The sequence below is a fragment of the Echinops telfairi genome, unplaced genomic scaffold, assembly GCF_000313985.2.
Source record: "Echinops telfairi isolate 266 unplaced genomic scaffold, ASM31398v2 ScPeMD7_7425;HRSCAF=8463, whole genome shotgun sequence".
Classification (NCBI taxonomy): Eukaryota; Metazoa; Chordata; class Mammalia; order Afrosoricida; family Tenrecidae; genus Echinops; species Echinops telfairi.
This window is the reverse complement of record NW_022111325.1, coordinates 2,303,452-2,311,085: the sequence shown is the minus strand read 5'-3', so window position 1 is coordinate 2,311,085 and position 7,634 is coordinate 2,303,452. Positions and strand designations below refer to the sequence as shown.

The 7,634-nt window shown below is 40.9% G+C and overlaps 1 protein-coding gene across 1 annotated transcript in view; it reads right to left on the bottom strand.

Moving 5' to 3' along the window:
- Positions 1-7,634, bottom strand: part of DAP3 (death associated protein 3) — a 32,596-nt gene that overhangs the window by 11,108 nt on the left and 13,854 nt on the right. The gene's annotated exons all lie outside the window — the stretch shown is intronic.

Below are 7,634 nucleotides of genomic sequence, written 5' to 3'. Positions count from 1 at the left end.
CCAAAAAAAAAGGGCAGGATTTCCTTCTCTCTAATGCTCCCCTGAAGAATTTCTGTGCTTTATTTTCAGCAAACCATGATCTTTGACTGGGGATCAAAAAGAAGTCTGAGGGGCAAGATCAGGGTTGTAGGATGGATGAGATAAGACTTTCAAGGAAATTCTCCTAGGCCAGGCCTTGAAATGCTCTTGACATACCCTCAAAGAGGGAACAGATGCAACTGTTGTGATGGAAAAAATTCCGCAGTGCAACTTTCTCGGCTTCTTTCTCACCAATGCACTTTTCCATTTTTTAAAACTCTCTTCCTATGGGATACCCCTGTGTCCTTTGCAAAGATCTATCAAGATGATGATCCCCTTTGGAGTCCCAGGAAACAGTTCCCATAATCTTCTGAGCTTATGCATTAGCTAGTTGAGGAGCTCCCCGGAAGTCACTGTTTTGTCTGGACCTTTGTCGAGTGCATCCTGCGGAGAATGGGACTAGTGTCTACAGCCATCTACTGACTGACTGCAGAGGCATCTGCACGTCTGCTTTGTCTGGATAAGCCTGTGTGCGCATGGACGGAACCCCGGCAGCAGCATTTTCTGACTTACTCATATAAAATTTAAAAATGCACATCTCAATCATCTTGGGGACAAACGTGCGTGAGAGAGTTGAAAGAAAGAGGCAAGAGAATGGTAAGCATGCACTGACGGTCACTCCTGGGGGGAGGATGTGACTATGGCAGGGCAGGGAAAGGGAAGATCGGCCATGCGCTATTTCTAATGCTGCGTGATGTGCACATAAGTCTTTATTGTTGTTACGCCACTGTTTACATTTTTTGGTGTTATAAATATTTATTAAAAATCCCAATCTTTGGGGAGGGGGACGGGACCTAAAGGCGATTAAAATACTCTGCAACTCCCAGTGTCCAGTGAGGATAGAATAATTAACTGAAATCTCAAGTACGTACTGACTTCTCATTTCCTACCACCAGAATCTTTAAGGTGACATCACCACCAGAATTGTACCCATTTAGTCAGTGTTTTCGAGTCCCTATAGTATGTGCCAGGCTCTGTGAGTACAATGGTCAACAACACTGACACAGACCGACGTAACAAAATGACACGGACCAACTCAGGGAGCTTACATAAACTCGTGAGGAGTTCATTTCCTTTTAGCTTTCAAGTTTACGTTATAATAAGAATGTCGGAAATTATCAAGGGCTCATGAGGGAGGGGGGAGCGGGGAGGAAGGGGAAAAATGAGGACCTAATGCTGGGGGCTTAAGTGGAGAGGAAATGTTTTGAGAATGACAAGGGCAATGAATGTACAAATGTGCTTTACACAATTGATGTGTGTATGGATTGTGATAAGAGTTGTATGAGCCCCCAATAAAATGATTAAAAAAAAAAAAAAGATGTCGGTGCATTACTTAAATCAGTCATTCAAGAAATGGGTGGTGCGCTTCCACATGTGTCCACGACACAGGGCATACATGGTAAGAAAGACTGGCCTGCCTCCTTTTCACCTGTTGGGTTCTAGGGCTCCTTTGCCGAATGAAAACCAGAGGTCTCGAGGCAGTTCCTGTAGATGGTTTGCTGAATACTAACTAGCCCGATAAAATGTACCAATGTTCTATGACAAAAGAAATTGGTGATACTTGTACAACTTTTCTTGATAGGACTGAATTATTGAATTGCATGACATGTGGATGAAGTGTTAAAAAAGAAAAAGAAATTGGTGAAATGCTGCATTTCTCAGAAAATCACTATGTATGTGCCTGGGCCTGAGGATGAAGCCCTATAATCGTTGGTATACGATATTTCACACATTTCATAACTTGTTGCTGGGAGAATTAAGTGCATCCAGTAAGACTCTCCTATGAGAGGACTCGTAAAATTGTACTCTAGGCTTTTTCCATGAGCCTTCTCTCCAGTAAGACTCTCCTATGAGAGGACTCGTAAAATTGTACTCTAGGCTTTTTCCATGAGCCTTCTCTTACAACCTCAAACTTGCTCCTGGTGTTCAACACCACCCAATGCTTATTTCTGACAAACTCCAAGTTCTCAGCTCTGCAATCTCCAATTTTACTCAATCTCAACTCTGAATCCTTTCCCTCCTTCAACTCTCTCACCTCCAATTCTTCCCCCTATTCCATTACCAAATAACTTTCATGCCAGTTGCTAACATTCCAACTCCGTTGAGTCCTAACCCTAAACTCCCAATCTAATCTCAACTCTTCCTACTACTAAAGGACTCATGATTCCAATACCAACCACCAATATTTTGGGCCCACCCAAGTCTGTTTCCCAGAGCTCCCCAACACTCGCTGTACACTTATTATTGGATGGCTGTGGGCTGAGATATGGAGGGAAAGGGTTGCGTCTGCAAGAGGAAAAGGTCCATTGTTTATTCCCCCTTTAGATATGCCTGTGGTCACCATGGCCATTCCTTTGGCTAGGCAATGAAACCATGCTTTATAAACCTAGAGCAGTAAAAACCCAAATGCTTCAAATTTCAGTCAAAAAGATAAAAGCATTTCTGATTCCTTTTTTTAAAGGGTGCTGCTACATAGAGATCTTAAGACAGAACAAGTACAATCAGTAAAAGGAAAAAAATGATAAAACAGATTTTATCAACATTTCTGCTATGACCCATTAAAAAAAGTGAAAAATATGCTACAGACTGGAAGAAATGATCTGTAAACCAAATATGTGACATAAAAATAACTCCAAAGACTTATTAGTTTAAAAACTACAATTAGGAAATGGTTAAAAGACATGAGCAAACATTTTCCTAAAGAAGGCGGATGAACGGAAAATAAGCACACACCATCTTTGACTATCACTACCATTACTCGTTGTGGTCAGGGGCTGACGAGTTGGGTTCCGGCACCCGGTGACTCTGTGTGCAACTGAATGAGACTCTGCCCGGGCCTGGGCCAAGCTCGTCATTGTTGTCCTGTTTAAGCCCATTGTTAATAGTTAGGGAATGCAAATTAAAACCACAATGCGGTATTACCACACATTTATTAGAACAGCTAAAAGAAAAACAACAACCAAAAAGCAATTAATACCAAATGTTGGTAAGGATGAAGGAAAATTGGATTTTTCAAATAACTGATGGTACTGCCACTCCAGAAAAGGGGCAGTTTCTTTCTTATAAAATTAAACATGCATTTAACCACATGACTCAGAAAATGAACTTCTGGTCATTTATCCCAAAGAAATAAAACCTTATATTCACCAAATACCTGCATGTAGAGTTCAGCAGCTTTATTTTTAACAGAATAAAAATGGACACAACCTTTCAGTGAGTGAGTATTAAACCACACAATGGAACACTATTCAGCAGTAAAAAGGAACAAGCTATTGATACACAAAAGAATCTACAAAGGCCTCAAGGGCAATAGGCTTAGCAAAATAGGTTAATATCGAAAGGTGCCACACTATATATCTCACTTTATATACATTTTCTAAACGGCAAACTTAGAGAGGCAGTGAACAGATTAGTATTTGCCTGGGAAAAGGAATGTGAATTTGAGCTAAAAGAGGTAGCACAATTATAGGTTTAGTATTAAGCTAGCAGATGGACATTGGGCCTCCACTCAAGTACTCCCCTCAATGCAAGAACACTTTGTTCCATTAAACTGGCATTCCATGATGCTCACCTTGTCGACACAATTGCTGAAGACAAATGGGTGCATAAGCAAATGTGGTGAAGAAAGCTGATGGTGCCCGGCTATCAAAAGATATAGCATCTGGGGTTTTAAAGGCTTGAAGGTAAACAAGTGGCCATCTAGCTGAGAAGCAACAAAGTCCACATGGAAGAAGCACACCAGCCTGTGTGATCACAAGGTGTCAATGGGATCAGGTATCAGGCATCAAAGAACAAAAATCATATCATTGAGAATGAGGTGCAGTGCCGAGTGGGGACCCAAAGTCCATCTGTAGGCAACTGGACATCCCCATACAGAAGGGTCACCGGGAGGAGACAAGCCAGTCAGAGTACAGGGTAGCACTGATGAAACATACAACTTTCCTCTAATTCTTTAATGCTTCCCCCCCAACCCCCACTATCATGATCCTAATTCTATCTTACAAATCTGGCTAGACCAGAGGATGTATAATGGTACAAATAGAAACTGGAAACAGGGAATACAGGGCATTCCTTTAGGACCAGTGGTGAGAGTGGCAACACCAGAGGGTAGAGGTAAGATGGGGTAGAGGGGGGGAACTGATTACCCCTAACACCCTCCCTGGGGGATAGACAACAGAAAAGTGGGTGGAGGGAGACATCGGACAGTGTAAAACATGACAAAATAATAACAATTTATAAATGATCAAGGGTTCATGAGGGAGTGGGGAGGGAGGGAGGAAAAAAGGAGCTGATATCAAGGGCTCAAGTAGAAAGCAAATGCTTTGAGAATGATGATGGCAACAAATGTACAAATGTGCTCGAGACAATGATGTATAGATTGTGATGAGTTGTATGAGCCCCAATAAAATGATTAAAAATAATTTTTTTTAAAAAGGTATCACAAGAAGGTTCCACTTGTGGTAATAAACAGTTCTGTATCTTCACTGAAGTGATGTTTATATGAAACTAGGTACTGAAAAGAAAACAAAAAACAAAAACCGCACTGACATTGAGTTGATTACAATTCACAGTGATCCTATATAGGATTTTTGATGCTTTGAAATTTTTTATAGGAGTCTCATCCTTCTCCAGAGGAGCAACTGGTGGGTTTGAACTGGCAACCTTGCTGGTTTAACAGTACGATTACCCTAGAGTGCCACATAGGCTAGGTAATAAAAAGAATTACAAAAGAAAAAAAATCAGAGTACCTAAACTAACATATGAGGGAGTACACAAAAAACCCTGTAATATTTTCAGTTATCTTTTTAATTTTTTTTTTTTTTTTTACAAAACAACCTTATCACCTTCAGAGTATGTTCCATTACACTTAATACATTTGTCAAATCTGCGATTCCATTCTTGGAAACAGTTTTCAAACTCATCTGTTGGGATGTCTGGCAGTACCTCTGTAATTTTTTAATTCACTTCTACATCATCAAATTGCTGTCCTTTCACGTCCCTCTTTATTAGAGGAAAACAAAAAGAAGTCCCACAGAGTGAGGTCAGGTGAGTAAGGTATGTGGGGCAAGAGACGATTGCTGTTTTGTGCCAAAATCTGGCGCACTGAGATGGCTCCATTGTCATAGTAGCAAAACCAGTCCCTGACCTGCTACAAATCGAGTCTTTTATGTCTGACACTGTTGTGCAATCTTTTCAGAACCTCTACATAGAAAGCTTGATTCCCCCACAAAAAAAAAAAAAAGAAAGCTTGATTAACAGCCTGACCTGGTGGAATGAACTCCAAATGCGCTATCCCCTTCACATCAAAAAAACAAACTGAGCATGGGTCTTGATCTTTGGTTTCACTTGATGAGTTTTTGGGTGAGGTGATGATGGCATCTTTCACTGGCTTGATTGGTGTTTGCTTTCAGGGGTCATAACAATAACACCATGTCTCCTCACCAGTAATGACCTTGGAAAAATAGCCTGGGTTGCTTTGGAGCTGTTCTTTCAAAGCATGGTATGCTTCCACTCAATGTTTTTTTTCCTGGTCAGTCAGAACCCGAGGCACAAATTTTGCAGCCATCCTTCTCATTCCCAAATTTTTTGTTAAAATTTGCTGAACCAAGCTTCAAGATAGTCCAAATAGCTTTCCCATATCTTCAATGGTCTGTCGTCAGTCTTGGAGCACAATTGAACAAATTTTGTCAAGATTTTTGTCTGTTAGGGAAGTCGAAGGACATCCAGAGCGAGGTTTGTCATCAACCAACATTTCACCTTTTTTGAAACAAGAAAACCAGCCCACACTTGAGTTTTTCCCATAGTGCTGTCTTTGTGAGCTGTGCTCAACATCACAACAGTTTCTGTGGCATTTTACCCGAGCAGGCAACACATTTCACAGTTACAGTTCTCTCAAACTGGCCACCATAAAAAAACCGAGGTTCAAGTTAAACGGTTTTTATGAAAAAATTCACTATGACCAGAGGGAACTTCCCAGGTGAAGCCAGAGGATACACTAGCTCAAAGCTAGTTGGAGGAGGCTTGCCTAGTGGGAAAGAATGCATACTACAAAGGCTTCGCCCAGCGGAGCTTTTTCTTTTTTTCCGGGTACCCCTTTGCAGTTAAGTAAAGTATCCACATGTAAAAAAATAACATATGCCCATTTCTAGCTTCCCTAATTTATACCTTTATTACCTGGTTACAAAACCAGGTATTCTTGGTAACAAGAGCAAAAGGAGAAAATCGTGAATTTCTTAGATACAAATAAAATGAAGGCATAAGAGCCAAGCCTTAAGGACTAAATCCATAGCTACAAATTTTTTTCAGGTCATGTCCTTGTTGAAGGCCAATGACTCGTGGTGACCCCATGCATAAGAGAAGGGAAGCTGTCTGGTTCCATGATAGAAGATAGATCCATAGGCTTTTCATTGCCTGATTTTCCTAAGTAGATAGCCAGGCCTTTCTTTCTTCAACATCATTAGTTATTACGACAGTGCATATCAAAACCACAACAGAATACCATTTCACATCCACTCCAAAACCAAGAACCAAACTCACTGCTAGAATCAAGTGAATTCCAACTCATAGTAACCCTGCAGGGCAGGGCAGAGCCGCCCCTGTGAATTTCTGAGACTATAACTCTTTACAGGATTTATGGAAAGCCTCCTGCTTCTCCAGCAGAGAGGTTGGTGGTTTTGAACTGCTGACTCTAGTAAAATACCCTAACATGTAACCACTACACCCTTAATGCATAGTCACTACACTACCAGCACTCCTTCACACCACTAGCATAGTTAAAATAAAAAAGATAAAGAATAGTAAGTGTGGACAAGGAAGTAGAAAAATAGGTAGCTCAGACACTGTTGGTGGAATTGTAAAATAATTCAGTTGCTTTGGAAAAGTGTCGAAGTTCCTCACAAAGTTAAACATAGCTCCCATATGACCCAGTCACTTCACTCCTAAGTACCTACCCAAGAGAAATCAAAATATGTCTCCATAAAAACCTGAACATGAATGCTCATAACGGCATTATCTATTACAGCCAAATGCTCATCAGTTACAGAAAAGCTGGTATAGCAGGCAATGGAACACTATTCGGCAATAAAAAGAAGCCCTGATACAGGCCACAACACAACTCTGGAAACGAAGTCAAAGACAGCCACCAAGCTCCCTGCTGCCAAGTCACTTCCAACTCAGAGCCCCTGGAGGACAGAACGGCTCCATTCCACAGGGTTCCTAAGGCTGTGCATATCTTGTTCGTTTTTAAATCATTTTATTGGGGGCTCGTACAACTCTTATCACAATCCACACATCAGTTGAATCAGGCATGTTTGTACATGTTTCCCTCATTCTTTTCTAGACACTGACTTTCTGTTGAGCCCTTGGTACCAGTCCCCGCCTCCCAAGGTTGTACTTTTTTTAAAAGTACTTTATTTTTTTCCCCAGTTCTTTTTTTTTAATCATTTTTTTAGGGGCTCATAGGACTCATCACAATCCATACACACATCAATTGTGTAAAGCACATTTGTACATTCATTGCCCTCATCATTCTCAAAACATTTGCTCTCCACTTAAGC